The sequence below is a fragment of the Apus apus genome, chromosome 6 (genome assembly GCF_020740795.1).
Source record: "Apus apus isolate bApuApu2 chromosome 6, bApuApu2.pri.cur, whole genome shotgun sequence".
Taxonomy (NCBI): domain Eukaryota; kingdom Metazoa; phylum Chordata; class Aves; order Apodiformes; family Apodidae; genus Apus; species Apus apus.
Window position 1 is genome coordinate 38,982,461 of NC_067287.1, and position 18,919 is coordinate 39,001,379.

Below are 18,919 nucleotides of genomic sequence, written 5' to 3' on the forward strand. Positions count from 1 at the left end.
ATGGAGGGAGGGATGGAGGGATGGATGGATGGGTGGGTGGATGGAGGGATGGAGGGATGGATGGATGGGTGGGTGGATGGAGGGATGGATGGGTGGGTGGATGGAGGGATGGATGGATGGGTGGGTGGGTGGATGGAGGGATGGAGGGAAGGAGGGATGGAGGGTAGGAGGGATGGAGGGAGGGAAGGAGGGATGGATGGATGGGTGGGTGGGTGGATGGAGGGATGGAGGGAAGGAGGGATGGATGGGTGGGTGGATGGAGGGATGGAAGGAGGGAGGGATGGAGGGAGGGATGGAGGGATGGATAGAGGGAGGGATGGAGGGAGGGATGGGTGGAGGGAGGGATGGAAGGATGGAGGGATGGAGGGAGGGAGGGATGGGTGGGTGGATGGATGGATGGAGGGATGGATGGATGGGTGGGTGGGTGGGTGGGTGGGTGGATGGATGCAGGGAGGGGTGTCCCCGCCCCCGGGGGTCAGACCTGGCTGCTCTTTGGGTCCCCCCCCCCCGCCCCGCCCCCCGCGCCGCGCTCGCCCAATCAGCGCCTCCCCCCCCGGCGCAGCGGCCCCGCCTCAGCTCCCGGCTCGCGCGCCGGCCCCGCCCCCCCCCGCCCCGCCGGGCCAATGGGAGCGGCGCCGCGGGGCCCGGCCCCGCCCCTGGCGCGGGGCTCGCGCGGCCGGCGGGGGCCAGGCGGGGTCCGGGCGGCGGCGGCGGCGGCGCGCGCGGCCGGTGCGGCGCAGGCGCGCGCGCGGGGCCGGTGCCGGCGCAGCGGGGGCCGGCGGGGCCGCGGATGGCGGAGCGGCGGGGCCGGCGGAGGGGCCCGGGCGGCGGCGCGGCGCCGGGAGAGGTGAGCTTTGGCGGGGGGCGGCGGCGGCGGCGGCGGCGGGAGCGCCCGGCGGGACCTGTCCAGGTCCTGACGCGGCGGCAGGTGCCGGCGGGCCCGGCCGCCCCGCACCTGTTGAGCTGCGGCGGGGCGGCCGGAGCGCGCTGCGGGATGCCGGTGCGGCGGCGCGGCGGGGCCCGGCCGTGCTCCGGGAGCGGGCTCCCGGCGGCCTCACCCGGCCCGGGGCCGCGGTGGCGAAGCCATTTTGAGGGGGTGGCGGCGCGGCGGGAAGTTTGTCCCCGGGTGTCCGGCCCGGGGGAGCCCCCCCCCCCCCGCCCCCGGTGCGGCCGCTGGAGCCCGGAGCGCGGCAGCCGCGGGGAGCGCTGAACCTGCTCCGCCCGGCGCCCCGCGGCCGCGGCGGGCGGGGAGGGTGAGCGCGGCGGGGGCGGGGGCCTGGCCGCCCTCCCGGCCCCGCTCCCCGCTGCCCCCGCGCCCCGGAGCCCCGGAGGGGGAGCCGGGCTCCCGCCGGCCCCCGCTCCCGCCCTCTGCAGCGGGGAAGGCGGGCACGTCCTTGCGGGAGCAGCTGGGGCGTGAGGTGCGGGTTCGCCTCGCAGCGTCTCTCGTCCCTGGGCGGTTAAAATACCCTGGAAGCCCCTTTTTTTTTTTTTTTTTTTTAGGGGCCCGTCTGTTGCTGTGGCCCCCGGTGAGTCTGGGTTTCCTGCTCCCGCAGCGGTTCGGTCGGGGTTCGGGCGGTGCGGGAGCGGAGCGGTGGCTGCGCCGTCTCTTCTTGTGCGAGGTTTGCTGAGGAAGCCTCGGCGTGCGGTTGGAGAAATCGGGGCGCGCTGGGTTCCCCTGGAGGCGGCTGCGGGCCCGGGCCCGCGTCTTCACCCCGGGAAGGGTGCGGGGCTGCGGAGCGGGGCTGCGGAGCCCTGGGGACGCGGGGCTCGGGCTGGTGAAACCGCACAAGAGATTGACAAGCAGCGCAGCCAACAGCAGCCGGGCTGAGCCCTGGAAACGTGCTGGGCTTGGGCTGTGGCTCTGCAGGCAGATAGGTCTGCATGTAGGAGCCTAAGCTCTGTTTTTCTCTTCCTACCTCTCTTTCCATCACACCGCAGCGGGTGTTTCTACCTCGTGTCACGCCAGGTTTGCGTCCCGGGCCTCTGCGCTGTTGCTCGCTGTTTGTAGCGCCCTTTATTCCTTCGGGGGGGGGGGGGGAATCTTTTCCAGCGGCAAATTGGAACTTCCGGTTTTTACAGCTTAAGCAAAATTGTGGGCTCGTGGTTTGTTGGGGTGTATTTGGTGCGGGGAAGAGGTGATGAGCTGGGACTGGTGCAGGCCGTAGGTTCCGTCGCCGCCGCTCCAGCGAAGTCACAGCCTGGTCCTCGGAGCTGTTCTGCTCCGGGGTGGCAGCAGGCCAAGCTACGGAGCACTGAAGATGTTTAGAATAATTAGTGATGGAATACCCTTTTAAAATAATTGTTTGGGTTTATCTAGCGCTCAGTGGTAGTGATATCTGCCTCTAAAAATAGGCAGGCCTCCTGTGTAATGAGTCTGGTAGTATAAACAGTCACCTCTTGAATGACTGTTGTTACTTTTAGGATGTCTAAGATAAATGCTTTTGGGGGTTTTGCCAAATCCTCTGTCTGACTTTTTTTTTCCTGCAGTGAATAATGTGGTTCTTGCCCTTTCTGGCCTGTAGTCATGCAATGACCAGAGGGAAAGGAACCAGAGTTTAGTAACTCTGGCCATTCAGGACCGGCACAGCAGGACAGAAAAGCTTCCTACCACTCCACTGGCAGCCCAAGGCCAAGCAGCCCAGTCTCTCCCACAAAATTCCTGCTCTGCATGTTCACAGGGCCATGACCAGCAGTTGGCTGAGAGGTGATGGTGCGTCCCTCCTGCTGGGAGGAGGCACCGTCCTCAGGTCAGGGAGTGCCAGGCTCTGTTGGTCTGTGGTGTTGGAGCGGAGGGAGCAGCAGCTCGGGGCGCTGGTGGCACTGCTGGTGCTGCTGGGCTCTGGCTCCGCCAGGCTGGCCTCCTGGGGTGCCCTCCCCAAGTTTGCCGAGGCACAGCTGCAGGAACGCCGAGCTCCTGCTTCCAGTAATTGGGGAAGAGGATTGTGCGAGGAATTTTCTCACGTTTTGCTGCACGGTTTATTGGAGCGTGACAGATGAGCTGCGGCCCTCGCCCCCTGCTGCAAATGGGCTTTTTAAAGGTTCTGTTCAGCAGCCTGGCTTGGCCAAGGCTGGTCAGGGGTGGCTTGTGTGCAAAAGCACCAGCTTCTCAGCTCAAGGGAGTGCAGCCCAGCCTTTCCAGCACGAGGAGAATTCACTTATGAAGACTTGTTTTCTGTGAAGGCGCTGTCAGAGACACTGTGCTTGGTGTTTGAAGTGGGGGATGTCTCATGGCTTTGCTCACACTGCCCTTGTGGACCTCAGAACATTTTGATATTTGCCCCCACCAGCTTGTTCAGATGTACCATTGTGCTCTGGTGAAGGTTTAGTGCCCTTCTGTGGGCTGTATGTGGTTTGAGGATGGAAATGCAGTGCTGTAGGCCTTCAGCAGCAAGCCTGCCATGAGCACGTAAGTCTTCTAGAGTACTTTTATCTTTTTTATGATAAGCAAACGAGGCTTTTTTTCTCTTTTAAAAGCCAGTTGTTTTAAGTTGAGTGAGTAAAGCCTTCTAAATTGCTGGGGTTATTAGCTCAGACAGAGCATCATCGTGGTTTGGGACTGCAAGCAGGTCAGGCTCTGCTGCCCTCCAGCAGACTCATCTCTCTGCTCAACCTGCCCTGAACTGGTGCCCTTGGACATTTGCAGTCACTTGGTCAGAGACTAGGGTTCCTGTTGATCAGGGTGATGGCAGGCACTCGTGGTGGGGACTGGAAATACACCCTCTAGAGAACATGGCATCAATGTTTTTGCGGTCTCATCTGTGACTTGAGGAGGCTTTGGGAATGGCAGGGTGGGTGGGTGTGCCCCTGGTGAGGAATGTTTCCCTGTCTGCCCGGGCTGAATGAGTATGGTAGTGCTTCTCTGTGCCAGGGTGATTTTAGGCTGAAACAGGCTGCATCCAGGTGCTAGCAGTGAGTGTGGCTTGTCAGGTTGCTGCCTTTGAAGTCAGTTGGGTGAGCTCAGGACCCTGACTCCTTGGGTAGGGATCTTTATTGGAACGTCTGCAGCCGGGGTCGGGTGGACTTTGCACGTTGCACTTGCTGCTTCTGCAGCTTCCGAGACCAGTAAGTGCTTGGCACCTTTGGAACTCAGGCCATCCAGCTGCTGCACTATGGATTTCAGTTTAAGTGTAAGTACCAAAGATTAAAACTGTGGTTTTGGCCTGTATTTATCACTGGAAGCCGTTATTTATGTACCTTGGTTTTCAAGGGAATACCTTTATTGTATAAATGTTGCATGGCCCAAAAAAAAAAAGCTAAGCAAATGGATTATGTAAGCAAGTGAAATGATGTTTTCAAGCAAGTTTGCCTGCAATATAGCTGTTTGTTGCTCTTCGCTACCATTTGACAACAGAGAGCATTTTTTTCAGGCCTTTTAGTGAATTTCTTTTGTAATGGTAGGTATGAGAAATATTTGTTTTTGCAATTTGAGTCCTTGAAGAGGCTGTCAGCAGGCTCTGGGAGCTGGCAGGAGTATCGAGGTCGGTAGCTGACCAAAGCAGCAGCACGTTTGTGCATTTAAAAAAATCTGTGCATTATTAAAAAGTAAAATAACAACAACAACAAAAAAGGAAGCCCAAGTGATTGGTACTACTCTGGGAGCCAAGCTTGTCTCGGAATGAGGCAGCCGTCCTCTCAAGGATATCTGGTTGTACAGGGAATTGGGGTCATTTTTCTCTTCTCTGCCTCCGGGTCAGCTGTGGCGTTTGTCCGTCCCCGTGGAAAAGGAATTCAGCATCTCCAGAGGAGCTGGGAAGCTGGGAGGTTACCTTGAGCCTCCTGAGCCGGCGGGGAGTGCGGGGCTGAGTCAGTCCTGCCTGCTGGGGCTGTGACTCAGTGCTGTCCCCTCGGGTGCTCGGCCAGCCTGCTGCCAGCACAGCCAGGGAATAACCTGGTGACAGAAGTGTCCTCTGTGGGTGTCTGCTGGTTAGAGGGACCTGGGAGTGCCAGACTGCTTTCCATAATTGTGTGTGTGTGTTGGTGGAAGCTGGTTGTTGCTGAGTTCCCGTGTGTCATCCTGAGCACCTATGGCAGTGCCAGGAAGCTCAGAGATCAGGAGTTTGTTTCCTTTGTACTTGATAGCACTGTGTTATGGTTTTATATCTTTGTGGGTTGTGTTGGGTTTTTATTTTAATTTATTTGATTTTAATTAATTTTTGTTTTGTTTTATGTATGTGTTTGAAGAGGAATGGTGTGGGTTTTTTTCCATGGGGCGAAATGATGCTGTAGGGTTAGGTCTATTTATGTTTGTCTCTTAAAGTGAGGATGCTGTTCATACTTTCAAACCTGGATTGCCTCAGGAACAAATGTTTTTATCAGGAACTCCTGCCACCTCTGTGTTTCTGAGCTCAGTTTCCCATTGCATAAACATCATTCTGGCTGTCAGTGCCCCTGGATTAAGTTGGTCAACACACTGAGAAGTCCGTCGAGTTTGACAAGAGGGTAGAGATGTCAAAGGGAAGTGCCAAGAAGTTGTGTGAGGACGAGAATTGGCGTGGAGGAAGTTCTCAGGTTAGTGCTCTGCTGGAAGAAAAGCTGTTGAGTGCAAATATATCATGAGACATCAGAGGATCTTTGTGATAGGGAGACAAGCAGGAATTCAAGTTCACAAGTAGTTCCAGAAGAAGCCGAGTGGCCTTGTTTTCCTTTGTGAAAGTGGTGAGGAGTGATCTGTGAGCAGTCTGGCATTGCCTTACCTGATGGAAGAGAACAAAAGGCTTTGGGTATTGTCCTTCTTCCTGTCCCAGAAGGGGCAGGCAGATGAGTGAAGATGTTAAATTTCACTGTGAAGGCTTTTGCAATTGTCTGGGAAGGTGTCCTTTGATAGGGGCCAGGTGACCACTCGGGTCAGGATTTCTCTGTACTGAGTACTTTTGGCAGAGATGCAAAAGGAAGGGCTGTTCAGGGGACTGAACGGTGCTGCCTCTTTCCTGCTTGCACCCGTGTGAACTCAAGATGTTTATACTGATGTTCTTTTCCATTTAGGTTTCTGAGGCTTTTTCTTTGTGAGGCATACTGAAACAGGAGTATTTTAAAAATTTATTTCTTAATTTAAAGAGATTCTAACAGAATGGAACTCTTGGACCCATATCTTTTCTGGGTAAGATCCTGAGTATCCCAAGTATTTCATTCAGAGAAATGTGGGAGCAATGCACTGTATTTTGAATCTAGAGGAAAGTAATCTTCCTCGTTTGGTGCTGAGTTTGGTGCTGCATTTCAGGATGTGCTCTCTGTTTGCCTTGTTGTCTGTTGCTTTTGTTAGTGAAATACTATAAGTTGCATAAAGTTTTGTGATATGCCTTTGGCAGTATTAGGGCTCTACCAATGCCAATTAAACATTATTCCAAACTCTACATGTGCTAGGACTCTTCATTTCCCAATGGCTCTCCCTCCTCCTTTCTGCCAGTAGTTTTATCATATCAGCTCTGGGAAGAGATGAACTGGTTAAAGTTTGACCAAAAAGACAACAAGCAAGTATGGAAAACCTTTGTTTCTCTCATTTGTCAGACATCACATGAAAATGGAAGTTTTTACATAGGGGTTGTGAAGCAGTCTCAACTAGAAGTGTGTTTTTTCTATCTAATCTGTGTAAGTTTTGAGATTTGCAGAGATAATTGGTACCTGTCTCTTCTGTTCTGCAGGGCTTCTGCTGAAAGCTTTCAGTGCGTCTAAAACGAGGTTGATTTTTATTTAGGTTGATATACTCAGTTCTTCATCTTCATTAGCAAGTGAGTCTTTGGGTTTAAAGTTTTGCTGCCTTTTTCCAGTCTTAATTATACTCCAGTATTTGGGCACAGTCTACTGGGAAACTCTTAGAGGGGAAAAAGTATCATTGACTTCTTTCTTTAGATGCAGATTTTATAAAACTTGATTTATTGGTCCATTCTGGATGAAAATTACTTTTTATTTTTCACCTCAAATATCAAGCACAGGTTCTGAGTACTTAATAAGAATAATAATTTTAAAAAGACTTTATATATAGACTCCCAGTAAGAGCATAATAGGATTTTTCATTTGAAAGTGTGATCAGTCTTACGTTTTCATTAATAAGTTTTGCACATGCCTGCAGATGAAATAAATGAGGGCAGCCCTAGCAGAAGACTCCAGCTGGGGATAGTACAAACACCAAGGTATGGATCATAAACCAGGGAAGTTGTGCAGCAGAGATTAGGGAGACTTGGAAGAGTAGTGAAGGAAAATACAATTGCAGGCTTGCCTGGTTCTTGCAGCAGCTGCCAAGGGCAGAGTGTAGCCCTCAAGGTGATGGACCCTTGGGGTGGTCCACCCTGGGTGCTTTTAGGGGGATAGTAAGGAAAAAATGTGTGCTGATCAAAACCAGACCAGGATAAGACATTTCAAGGCTGCTTTTGTCCTTAGACTCATCATGCTTTTCACATTGAAAGACAGAGGATCACTACTGGTATATTTAAGTTTCTGAAAAATGAGAAGAATGAGCATGAGCTGATGGCTGAACTGTGCTTCATTTGTGAGAAACCTGTGATACAGCTCACTCCGTGGGGGAACTGGGTTCATATCCCTCCTCTGCTACCCGAGGTTTTGAGCTTCTTCTGGACACACACGTAACACACTGGGAGATGGAAGGAGGAGGTGGTAATTTCTGCTTTGTCAGGCACTTTCCCACTTTTTTGATCCTTTGTTCAAGCTTGCACCCTGGAAAGAACTTCATAGCACGTGTGTTTTATGTGTTTCCCACACAGAAATTACCAAGGGGTTTTATGCAGGGAGAGATCTCCTTCGTGATAGCTGCTGAATCTGTATGAGCAACAGCATTATTTTCTCACTTTAATTTTGGTGGTTTTGGTAGCTGAAGCTTTTAATCTGGTTGAATGTCCCCTTTTGGACACTGATTCCATGCAGGTTTGCAGCCCCTTGAACCTTGTTGCCTGTAGAGTCTGCACAAAGACCGGGTGCCATTTTGGAGGTGTGGAGCCACAGGCAACCCTGAATTATGGTCATACTCTGCTTTAAACTGGAGTCATCTGTTCCAGCTAGGCTAAAGCACGTTCCCTATTTTTGTCTCCTTAAGCTTTTCCAAGTGGCTGTGTGGCACTACCATTTTCTCAGCTGTGTTGGCTTTGATGTCTTCTCTTGGAGCTGCAGCCCCTCTCTTGGTTAGAGGCACTCCTACAGCCAGCAAAGTCGTCACTGGGGTGCTGAGAGCAGATGTGCTTTCCTGGGATTTAATGTGTATTATACAGAGATTCCTGTAGCTGTATTTTTACAGATGCTTTTTATCTCCTGCCGCTTACCAGCGCCATGCTCAGGAACTTGTTTTTGAACAGTCTCCTCCTGGTCCCCACATACTGAGACTGAGCTCGTGTGGAGGAATGAGGTGGGAGTTGGTGCCTGGGCTGCCTTCGGAGATGATGAGCTCTGGGGCACGTCTGCTGGCTGCCAGGTTGTGATTGGATCGTGCCTCAGTCGCTAGCGAGCGTTCAGCCTTTCATTCATCAGCAGCTAAATTGGGACCCTCGGCTGAGCCTCCTGCTCTTCAGAAGGCGGCACAGAAGGGCCGGGCTGACTGCACAGCCGTGGGGAGGTCTGGCTGGGAGTGCCCCTGCCTGCGCTCCTGACACTGCGGGCGAGGGGCAAAGTCTCCCAGACCAAGGAAAGTTCAGGGAAGTGCACAGCCTGTGGCCGTGGAACCTGCCTTGCATGCCCTGACCAGTGGGGGCTTGAGCCCACCAGTGCATGAGGGCCCTTCCATCATAGAAAAGCCTGCAAAGTCTGATTTATTTCTTGTCCTGTGTCTTTGAACCTCTTTGCACGCATCTGGGAAGTTACATTCAACCCAACCCTGCTGTTTTCCATGATGATCACGAGTTGGAAATGCTTCCTGTCAGCGCAAGGGGAGCCTTAGTTTGAAGGCCTTTGGGTAGTTGATCCCTGTTGATGCTTTGATACCAGAGTTGATTTCCACAGGGCTCAGCACTGATGCATGTGGATAATGAGGGATCATGAGTACTACCGTGGCTGCCTCCGGTTTGATTTTTTTGGTGCAGCCTAGTTTCTCTGCTCTTAGCCCCTGAGAGCTATTCTTAGTAAGGGGTTGTTTGTGTTTGTTTTTTTTTAATTAAGAGAGTGAATAATCAGTATTTCATTCAGTGTCCTTACATATGCTTAAATATAGTATTAGTGTAATCTTCTTACATGCTTTTCCTCCTGCTGCTGCTGAGTTTGTGAAGGAACCAGGTTCATTATTAGTAAGATCTATGAATGAACTTGCCTGGAAGTAAAATAGTTCTTTTGGGCTTTGGCTTGTATTTATTGCCAAAATGAGAACGTGTTTGTATTGTTTGGAAGATAGCATCGTTCTTGATGCACGCAGCTCCTGGTCCTGTGCCCTCCCTGTTTTCCTTTGCTGCTGCCGGGAGGGATTTTTTCCGTGTACAAACTCCTCGGACGGTGCGTGTGAACCAGGTGGGTTTTTTTTTCCTTGTGTGGAAAGTAAAACGACCGTCTGGTGGCAAACTTCGCGTCGTCCCTTTCCGGGGGGGCTGATCCGGCCGCGGCTTGTCCCGGGCGCTGCGGGGGCGGCGGCGGGTCCCGCCCGCCGGGAGGGACGGACGGACGGACGGAGGGACGGACGGAGCTCTCCGTGGTGCCGAGCAGGGGCCGAGCCGCTGCCCGGGCGGGAGCCCAGCCCAGCCCAGCCGGGGGCCGCCCCGTCCCGCCAGCCCCGGTGCGGGGTGGTGCGGGGTGGTGCGGGGTGCGGTGCGGGATGCGTCAGGCGGGTCTGGTGCCTGGCTTGGGAGGGAGGCTGCTCCCCCCCAGCTCGCCAGAGGGACGGGGTCTGCTCCTCGCTCTGCTTCAGCAAACGGGGAATATAGACTGGGCGCTGGCCGCGGTCACGTTTCCCTTCAATAAATACAGTTAGTGTTCCTGTAACACCCTGTTTTCCTCATCCTTCCCTGCTCCCGTCGCTCTGCTGCAGGTGGTTAGCTTTTCTGTAGGCATAGCATTCAGCACTGTTAGGCTGTATTCCCAACTCGCTTCCTCTTCCGTTTCCTTTGGCCTCCTTACAGGCTTCTTCTTAGGCAAAACTGCCTGCTTTCCATGTGGGATTTGGTCTGGTTGAGCAGCCAGCAGGTGAGATACTGGTGGAAGGTGAACCCCAGCACTGCTGGGGCCTGTTTTGCCAGCACTGGTATGAGGGTATGCAGCTTTTCTCAGCATCTGTGTCCTTGCTGGCTCTTTCAGCATAAGCTGCTTCAGGTTCAGAGTTGTCCTTTTCTCTGCTCTCTGTCTGCATTCTCCTCAGCAACTTGTTCAAGAAGTTTACTTTAAAATAAAATTGGCTTTCCAGTCTTAAGCAAGCTTCCCTGATGGCAATGAGGGCATTTTCCAAATAGATGCTCTTGATTGCTTTAAGCGAACATGGAAGAGGCTAGAAATACAGCACTTGACTCCTGCAATAAGAGCTCTGTTGAGGAGTATGGCTGTTGACTGTTATTCTCTTGCCAGGGCATCACCTGATCTGTAGAACAGCGTGGATGAAACATGCTGCTTTGAATTGTAAAGAAAAAAAAAAAAAGCCAATATTTTGAAGGTCATAGCTTTTATGGTAGAAAGTAGGGAAGGGAATTATTCTCTTCATTGCTTTCAGTGAAATGTAAGCTCCTCAGCCTTAGCTGAGTTTTTGGCTTTTGTATCCTTGCTGCTCCCTGGCTTGTATACCTTCCTTGCCTTCTTCTAGTGGTTTCTTGCCCGGGTTTAATACACTGCTGTAGTCCAAATGGGACATAAACTGTCAAATAAGCATACTAATCAGGACAGGGTTGTTCCTTTGCCTGGGAAGAGGTAGGGAGCACTAATGCTGTCCACTGAGCTGCAGGCTGGCTCTGATGAGGAGACTCAGAAGAACAACTAGACTGAACTGTCCTGACAAAATGTCAGTTGTTTAAAATGCAGTACTGCACATCCACTTGAAAGTGCTTGCTGCTCTTGCTGTTGAGCTGTAGGCATCATCTTGTGTAAGTCTGAACTACACCCATCACCAGCTCTGCCTGCAGAGCATTGGGGAAGGTTGATGATGATGGTTCTTAGACTTCTGTAGGTCCTTCTGATGTGGAAGTATGGCAGTTGTCCCATGAAACATGGACATAGCACAGCCCTCTGAGTGGTCTGAAGACAGCGGGAACCCCCAGATGTTCAGAAGTTTGGGAAAGTGAGTATAAATATGTGTTTTTCCATGCACTGGTACTTAAAGTGCATACAAACTCCTCTTACTCTACCTGTTTGCTGGACTTCAGGTGCACGTTCTTATGGTGAATAATACTTTAATGTGTGTGTGGTGAGATAGTTTTGAGTAAAGGAGTTTTGGATCTGAGTGAGGAGGCTGCTGGCATTCTGTTTGGAGGATCTCACTTCACAGAGCTACAGTATGTCTCTTGTTTAATGCATGTTCACATTGTTTAGATTATCCTTCAGAGAACAGCCAACTCCCTGGATTTCTGAGCAGATAGTCTCCTCTCTGCCACACAGAAAATGTGAGCAGGATACGCATGTAAATGAAATACATGCATATCTATAATTTTCAATGTTCAGTACTTGGACCAGAATAAAAATTTCAGTCTAAAAGTAGTTTAGATACAGTAAAAGGTGACTAAAGGAAGCACCTAATCTAAATTCCACCCAATAACATGGTTTCTTCACATCTGGAGTGGTGTATGCCTTGCCTCAGTGGCTGAGATGGCTCAGGTGGCCTCAGTTGCATTAAAAGGCTCCTTCACACTGCAGATCTGTTGTCATGAACCTGGAGCCATTTTACATCTTGAGTTATTTGCTCCTCTGTGTTGGTGCATCAGGGGAATGGAGAATTTCCACCCTGTTCCAGGAGCAGATTGCAGCAAAGTCTGTACAGAAGCAGTGTTGGTTGATCCCTTGCTGTTTTAAAATTCTTGGGAACCTGTGATGCTGTGATCTTTAGGCCTTATCAGAGAATCATTGAATGATACGGGTTGGAAGGGACCTTAGAGCTCAGCTGCTGGGGAACACGAGGGTTGCTGGCAGCTCTCCTCCTGAGGCCACTTGGAAATGCTTTCTGAGAGGCTGTAGCAAAATGAAGGTGCTCCTGGCTAATCCAGTGCAGCCATTCATCTGCAGCATGTATCAATTCTGCCTGAAAAGCACTGATTATTTCTTGCCTTCATACAAAAAGCCTCATTTGGTTCTCTACAGTGCTCCCTTCCAGGACAGATAATTGCTTCCTTTTTTTCCCCTCTCCCCTGAATTTGGCACAGCCATACTCTGATTTCTTCTGTTAGACTGAGCAGCTCTTTGGAGACTTCCCTCAAACTCCCTGTGCTGTGTCACCCTCTAGTCCTTCCTTATTTGCCTTCTGCTTTGAAATTACATTGATTTACAAGAGATGGTGAAGATGGGCAGGGACCTGCATGCAATTTTGGCATGCCTTGTGCAACAACAAATTCCTGACATAAAGAATTCTCTTGTATTAGTAAATTTTTCCCACCAAAATGTCCCCTCTGGCAGGACTCTGCCTCTTTTATATGCCCTCTCATTCTGGAAGTTGCCATCATCTCTGCAGAAGTAGTTAGTTATTATGGTGTTCTATCTCATACTGTATTGATTTATTGATATGACTGGTATTAACTCCACTTTGTCTCTTCCCCATCTGCCTGATCATGGGGAATACTACGAAAGGAAGTGTCTGGAGAGGTGGACACTAGCAAAAGCCATTTGAAAATCTAGATGAGGTCAGTCACCTGCTTCTAAAAAGCCTACTGAGATGATGTAATTGCTCTAAATATAATGTCTGAAGTTCAATATGTGTGACTGAAATACTCCCTCTTTATTAAGACTTACATTTGATTAAGTTGTGAGGGTAAAAAAAAACATGGGACTTAGTTTTTGTCCCTTTTTTTAAGACTGAAATTGCCTCCCCCCTCTTTTCTAACATGACTACTAGTAGATGTTTCTGATGTAGTATGGCTTTGTGAGCAGCCACTATTTCAGTAACTAATCTGTGCTTTCAAGGGAAGCTAATGTATTTGGAAAGCACTTGTGTCGATAGATGCACAAAGAGTGGAGAAACCACCCTTCAAAAAAATAAGGAAGGAGGGCAGCTTTGGCATAAGAACCAAGAGATTAGCCAGCTAGAAACCTCTTTACAGTGGAACATGGCAGTTGCTGTGACTGCAGCTGTTAAGTCTGTAAGTAAGTGGTATTTTCTCTGTTAATCAAAGGGAGAGTCAACCCCAAAGTTCCCATGAAGGTTGTAAGAGACTGGTACTCTGGAGAAGCAAATCACCTAGATGTTGTCGAGACATACTTGGGTGTAAGCTGGGAGTAGCAATTTGTATTTTGTACAGGTCAGTGAAGTGAATTATTTCAGCTCACTGCATTTGGAACATCCATTTCTATTCAACATTACAGTCCTTTACAAAATTTTTTCAGCCCTAGCATTTAATTTTTTTTAAATTTAACTTCTCAAGCACACAAAAGCTAAGAAAAAAGTTGCACTGTATCTGTAACTTTTGTCACAATTCTCCTCCTCTTTTATATATGTAGTTTCAGATTTGTCTTGCTAGAAGATTCTTTGGGGCCACTTTGTATAGTTTAGTTAGGAGATAAGTATTTCTGCTCTCATTAGCCTCATTTAATTTGGCTATCAGGAGCAACTTTGTTACTTAGCAAGTGATAATGTGATATCTGAAAAGGTATTTATCAACTTCTAGCTGAACTCAGAAATAATAATAATGAAAATAAGCCTATGGGGTTAATGCATCAAAATTGTCTTCTGATGTCTCAAGTCTCATCTCAATACACTGACAAACTTTGGTCCAGTTGCTCTCAGCTGTGGTTTCTGCTCAAGAATCACACCATACAAGACCTTTTTGAAACTTTTTCTGTATGTGAGTAATGCAGGCCAAGGGTTTTTCTGGACATAACACCCTGACCAGTGTCTGGGTCATGCCAGCATCCTTCCCTCTCTCTTGCTTTCCTCCTGCCCTATCCAAACTCTACCTGACGTTTCTCTTGTTGGTCTTGTCAGGCTTGGGGTTGCATTACAACTTAAGTAAGAAGGTGGTAAGAACAGTTTCTGCTCTATGTGGCTGTAAAATGTCTAATGTTCTGTGATGGCAAACACTCTGCCCACACACCAGAGTGGTGATGAAAGTCAGATTTTACACCATAAGTGTGGTTGGTGGTTTCTTTTTTTTTTTTTTTTTCTTTAACATACAGATATTTAGTATTGAATAACACAAGGAGCTCCTCTGGAAGGGACAGTCTTGTGGTAGCGAGAGCCCTGATAGGCAGCTGTCACTGCCAGCTCCCAGGAAGGCTTCCAGCAACTCAGAAAAACGACTGGGAGCTGAGCCCTCTCAGAAGTTAGCTTCAAATCTGCTCATGTTTGTAGCAGAAGTGTGATTTTTAGAAGTGAAAGGAAACACTTTCATATTCTTAGAAATCCAGCATCTGGTTCTTCCAGAAGCATTGCAGGGATGAGACACAGACACACAAATCCTGGAAGCTGCCGCCAGGGAGAGGCAGGCTGCTGGGCTTCCCAGCACAGGCTGCTGGAGCCGGGCTTCCTGGGGCTGGTGCCTCAGCTCTCCCTGCGGGGAAGAAAAGCCAACTGGGGATGCAGGTGGTGGGTTTTGGGCTCCCCTGAGGCGGTTGGCATCGTCCCCTTTCCTCGCCTTGTGCGGCAGGGCGAGGGCCCCTGCGAGCCGGGTCAGACTCTTTGCTTATTATGGCCCCGGAGCTGCACCGGGCTGGGGCGGTGCAGGAGAGCAGCACCCTGGGCAAGGGGAGCACAAAAGCGATGGCTCCGTGCAGCCTTTGGCAACTCTTTCCCTTCCCAGCTCCCTTGGAGCTTTGCCCCTCTCCTGTCCTTGCATCGCTCCCCAGCTCTGCCCAGAGCACAGAATATGCTTAAATAGAGAAGCAGGGAGGAAACGACTGACTTGGAAACGTGATTTCCAGCTTATCACGCCCCCGTCCTTTGTTTGAGAAAACAGGGCGATGTGGGTTTCTTCCGCAGTCTTTTAACTTCCCTGTGCCTGGAGCTGCTGTGCAAGTGAAAGGCGAAGGATTAACGAGATCTGAAATCCTCCCACGTTAAGTGCAGAGCATGTATTTTCAGCAAGCAGCAGCAGCACCCACCAGCCTGTCTGCGGGAGCAGGGCGTTGCTGTGCGGGCAGGGCACACGCTGCTGCGGGCTCTGGCTGCTGGAGCAAGGGGGCGAGCCCGGGTTTTTGTTTCCCTGGTTCAGTTGGAGCTTCCTGACTTTTTGTGCACAGCGGATGCAGCTCCCTGCTGTTTCTCCCGGGGGGGAAGCTGTTGGTGAGCTGCAGGCTGATGCAGAATGGTTACCACCGTGCTTCATATCCAAGCCTGAGCCTGGAAGGTGCACAAGCAGTATCTGTGTTAAGCCCTCTTTCAGCTTGTACGTGTTATCTTGGTGTAGTCCTTTTACTGAACTTGCAGCACCCTCTTGGGCTGTTTTATCTTTATATAGGCGTTATAAAGTGTGATCAAGTTCTCTTTTGATGTGCTCGCTGATAAAAGTAATGAAATTCTTTGGCTGTGCTGCATAAGATGCTTTTTCCTGCAGTCATTTGTGGGGGGAGGGGGAGGCTGTGCCCCTTGGACTTTGTTGAGAGGACAGGTTTTTAATCTCTGCCGTGTCACTTGTCCTCAGTCAGGAGCAGGCAGGTAACCCTAGCCTCACTCAGTGCCCTGCTCTTACATCCATCAGTCAATGGTGCTGGTTCTTCAGCCTGCAGAAGTGGTCGGGGAGCTCCTGGGAGCTGTCTCTTACTGGGCACTGCTTGGCATGGTCACACTTCACCCCGCCTTTGCTAATTGCTGGGCTGTCTCCCAGCTTTCTTCGCAGCCCCTCCTTACACCAGGCAGCTGAAAGCAGCTGATGGCAGGGGTTTGCTTTTCTGCCTGGCTGCAGCTCCGCCGTCCAGTCCACATTTAGAAGTCTGTGAATAAGGTGTGTTGTTTTGAAGGTCCTGAAGCAGCAAACAGTGTTTAAGGGCTGTGGGGAGTGACCTCCTGCAGCAAAGGCTAGAGAAGATATGAATATGTCCTCAGTGCAGGACACAATCTTATCGTTTTGAACATTGTTAAACTGAATGATAAGTATATTACATCTTTTCACTAAACATTGCTTTCTGAGGCATTTTTCTGAAGTCTAATGTTTAAGGTATCCATGTAGCGCACAAGCATCTTATCTTTGTCCTAGGAAGGAAGCAAGAATGTAAATAATCAGCCTGAAGTCTTAAAAATACTGCTGCTGTCCAAGTGAAGAAAGATTTGCAGGCCTTTAGTATGTGCTGGACGTGTATAATGAGATGCAGGAGGCTTCACAGGTACTTTTTTCAGGCTCTGCTAGAGAAGGCCCTGGTTGCTCACCATAGCTGAGACAGCAGCTTTCAGCAGCTCTCTCAGTGGAGCATCTTCAGTGCCAGAATTGGCCAGTGCACCTGAGACATGTGGGTTGTCCTGTCCCTGCTGGTCTTCTGCCCTAAATTCTTGTCCACAGTCTGTAGTTCAAACTGAGCTTTTTTTTTTTTTTTTTTTGTAGCTGTTGTCTAGAAGGTACTGATAGAGAACAGAGAAATTGCTTTCAAATGTTTACTTGAATTTCTTGATTCCCAAAGTTGCTGCTTAGTCTTGATGTTACATTGTTGTACTGTTGCAGTTTGACTAATGTTTAAAGCAGCTAAGTGAGTAATGTGAGCGTTTAAACACTAGCTGTAGTGAAGTAACAAAATCGAGATTAAAGGCTAGATTCCCCTGAAGACATTTATGGTAATTTTGTGTGAATAGTTTGGGCTCAGTCACATTTTCTCGTAAGGTAACTGCTCTTGTATATGGGATGTTGTGATTCTGTAGAAAGGAGGAGTGGCATTAAAATCTTTAATTTTAAAATAATGTCATGTCACTATTGAAATTTTATATTGAGGCATTAGGCTGTCACAAAAAAAAAACAGTTCATCAAAGTGTTGTTAATATACTTGTTCAGACATAGGGGATCACAAAACGAAAAATCAGAAGTTCCTTGCTGCTATCACATGAATGTGTGAAAACATTTTTGTGAGAAAATGTTTGGAAAAATAATGGTCTGTGTTTGTTCCAGAATACATTTGAATGTTGAGTGTTCCGGAATAAATGAGAAATGTAATCTTATTTGATACCTGCAGCAAAAGCTGTAATAGTTCCATGTTACTTCATGGAGTAGCATACTTTTTTTCTCTGTGGATACTAACCTGAATCCTGTTCCTTAATAGTTGCTATGTTTTCATAGCTTTTGAAGTGTCAGTGAACTTGGTTTCAGTGTCTTAAATACTCTGTATACATAAGTTCAAAAAAAGAGTTTGCTTTATGCCAAGGGAAGGAGACACATTTGGCAGCTTTGTATTGTGTGTGAACTGCACTTACTGCTTTTTTTGCAGTTGCAGCATGTGGGGCCTTTTTTCCTAAACTATATTTTTCATTATCATTATTGGTTGCTAGTCTTTCCTAATTTATTTTAGGATTTTAAATGAGCAATTCAAAAGGGATACAGGGACTGTGATTTGGGCTATTTTTTTCATTAATTCAGTCTGATAAGGTAAATAATCATCATAGATTTTTTTTGTTTTTACATTTAGATGGAAAAACTATTTCCAAAGGAGAAAACAGTTCTGTAATTTGCTGTTGAACTGAGTTTCTAGTTTGTGGCAGAGACTTGTGCCTTTTATGTATGAAAAGGCAGGCCATGTCTTCTATTGCAGGCTGTGTGGTAATTTTCTGGGGTCAGGGATAACATCTGCCATGAAGAAAGGTTCCCTGGGAGAAAAGGAACCATGGGAGCAAAGCCCCCATAGTTGTTCACAGCTCATCTTAAACTGGAGACACCCTTCCCTCTGGAAACAGGTGGTGGCAGTTTGCAGCAGGAAAGGTTCCTAGTTGAAGAAGAAGTTAATATAGAAAAATACATGGAGGAACAAATCCTAGAAACTAGATACAACCAACCAAAAAATGATGGTCAGCTGCATGTGCTTGGCAGCTGGCGTGGGTTGGCACTCACTTAGGTCACAGCAGACAGCCTGTCCAGGCTGGAGTAAAGGTTTCTTCCAGCTGCTCACCTTAATCTGGGGCTGAGAGCTGAAGGAAGTATATTTTAAATAATAAAAAAAACCCTAGCTCCTCTGATGCTCAGGGAGGGTGCAGATCAGTTAGGAAAACCGGTGCTTATGTCTTTGGTGTTACTTGTTTGCCCTCTGTGGAATGTCTGGATGCAATCTGTGTTGGGATGTAAACTGAGCAACACTGAGCTGGGCAGTGGGGTTGGCTTTCCACCTCCAAGCAGTGGTATTTCCTGAGCCAGTGTTGAAATTGGAGTGGCAGAGGATGCTGGATTAACATTCCTGTGGTTTTTGCCATGTGGATACATGCAGTTGAGGATCCTCAGTGGCTTACCTGTGTTGTTCAACACTGGAGAAGTTAAGCAAATAGGAAAGTAAGTACGTAAAGCTTGGAATTAGTCTTTTGACCTGTCCACACAGCTGGTGGCAACTGCCTCTAGATAGCTACTGTGAGTTTGAGTGGTTCTTGCAGGTTTGTGTTTTGAGGTGGGGCCTCCTGTCCCTTCTGGCGGATGTTTTGTATGTCTCTGTACTTTTTTCCCTCAAAATCTTACAAAACTGAATCAACACATCTAGCATCTTGCAAGTTTAAATTACCTTGGAAACTTGCTGTCAGTTACTGGAGGAAAACACAGAGGTGTTTGTGCATGTGCCCAGCGTGAGGCTGCCTGCCCCTTGGCTCCTCAGCTGGTGTCACTCCTCTCAGTGCCTTTCTCCTGTGGAAGTTTTCAAAGGGCTGGCAGAAAACTGGAGGCTGCTTCATGTATGTGAGATGCAGTCTGTGTAATGGAGT

General features: G+C 49.1%; 1 protein-coding gene across 4 annotated transcripts in view; it reads left to right on the plus strand.

Annotated features, from left to right (window-relative positions):
• The first annotated feature begins 759 nt into the window (after positions 1–759).
• ADARB1 (adenosine deaminase RNA specific B1) overlaps positions 760–18,919 on the plus strand; it is a 66,755-nt gene continuing 48,595 nt past the window's right edge. The window contains exon 1 of one of the 4 annotated variants that reach the window (XM_051623003.1): positions 760–847. The gene's annotated coding sequence lies outside the window, so the exon portion shown is untranslated. Of the gene's footprint in view, positions 848–2,258; positions 4,128–18,919 lie in introns of those variants that run through there. The other 3 variants (XM_051623005.1, XM_051623004.1, XM_051623007.1) reach the window with 3 other exon arrangements.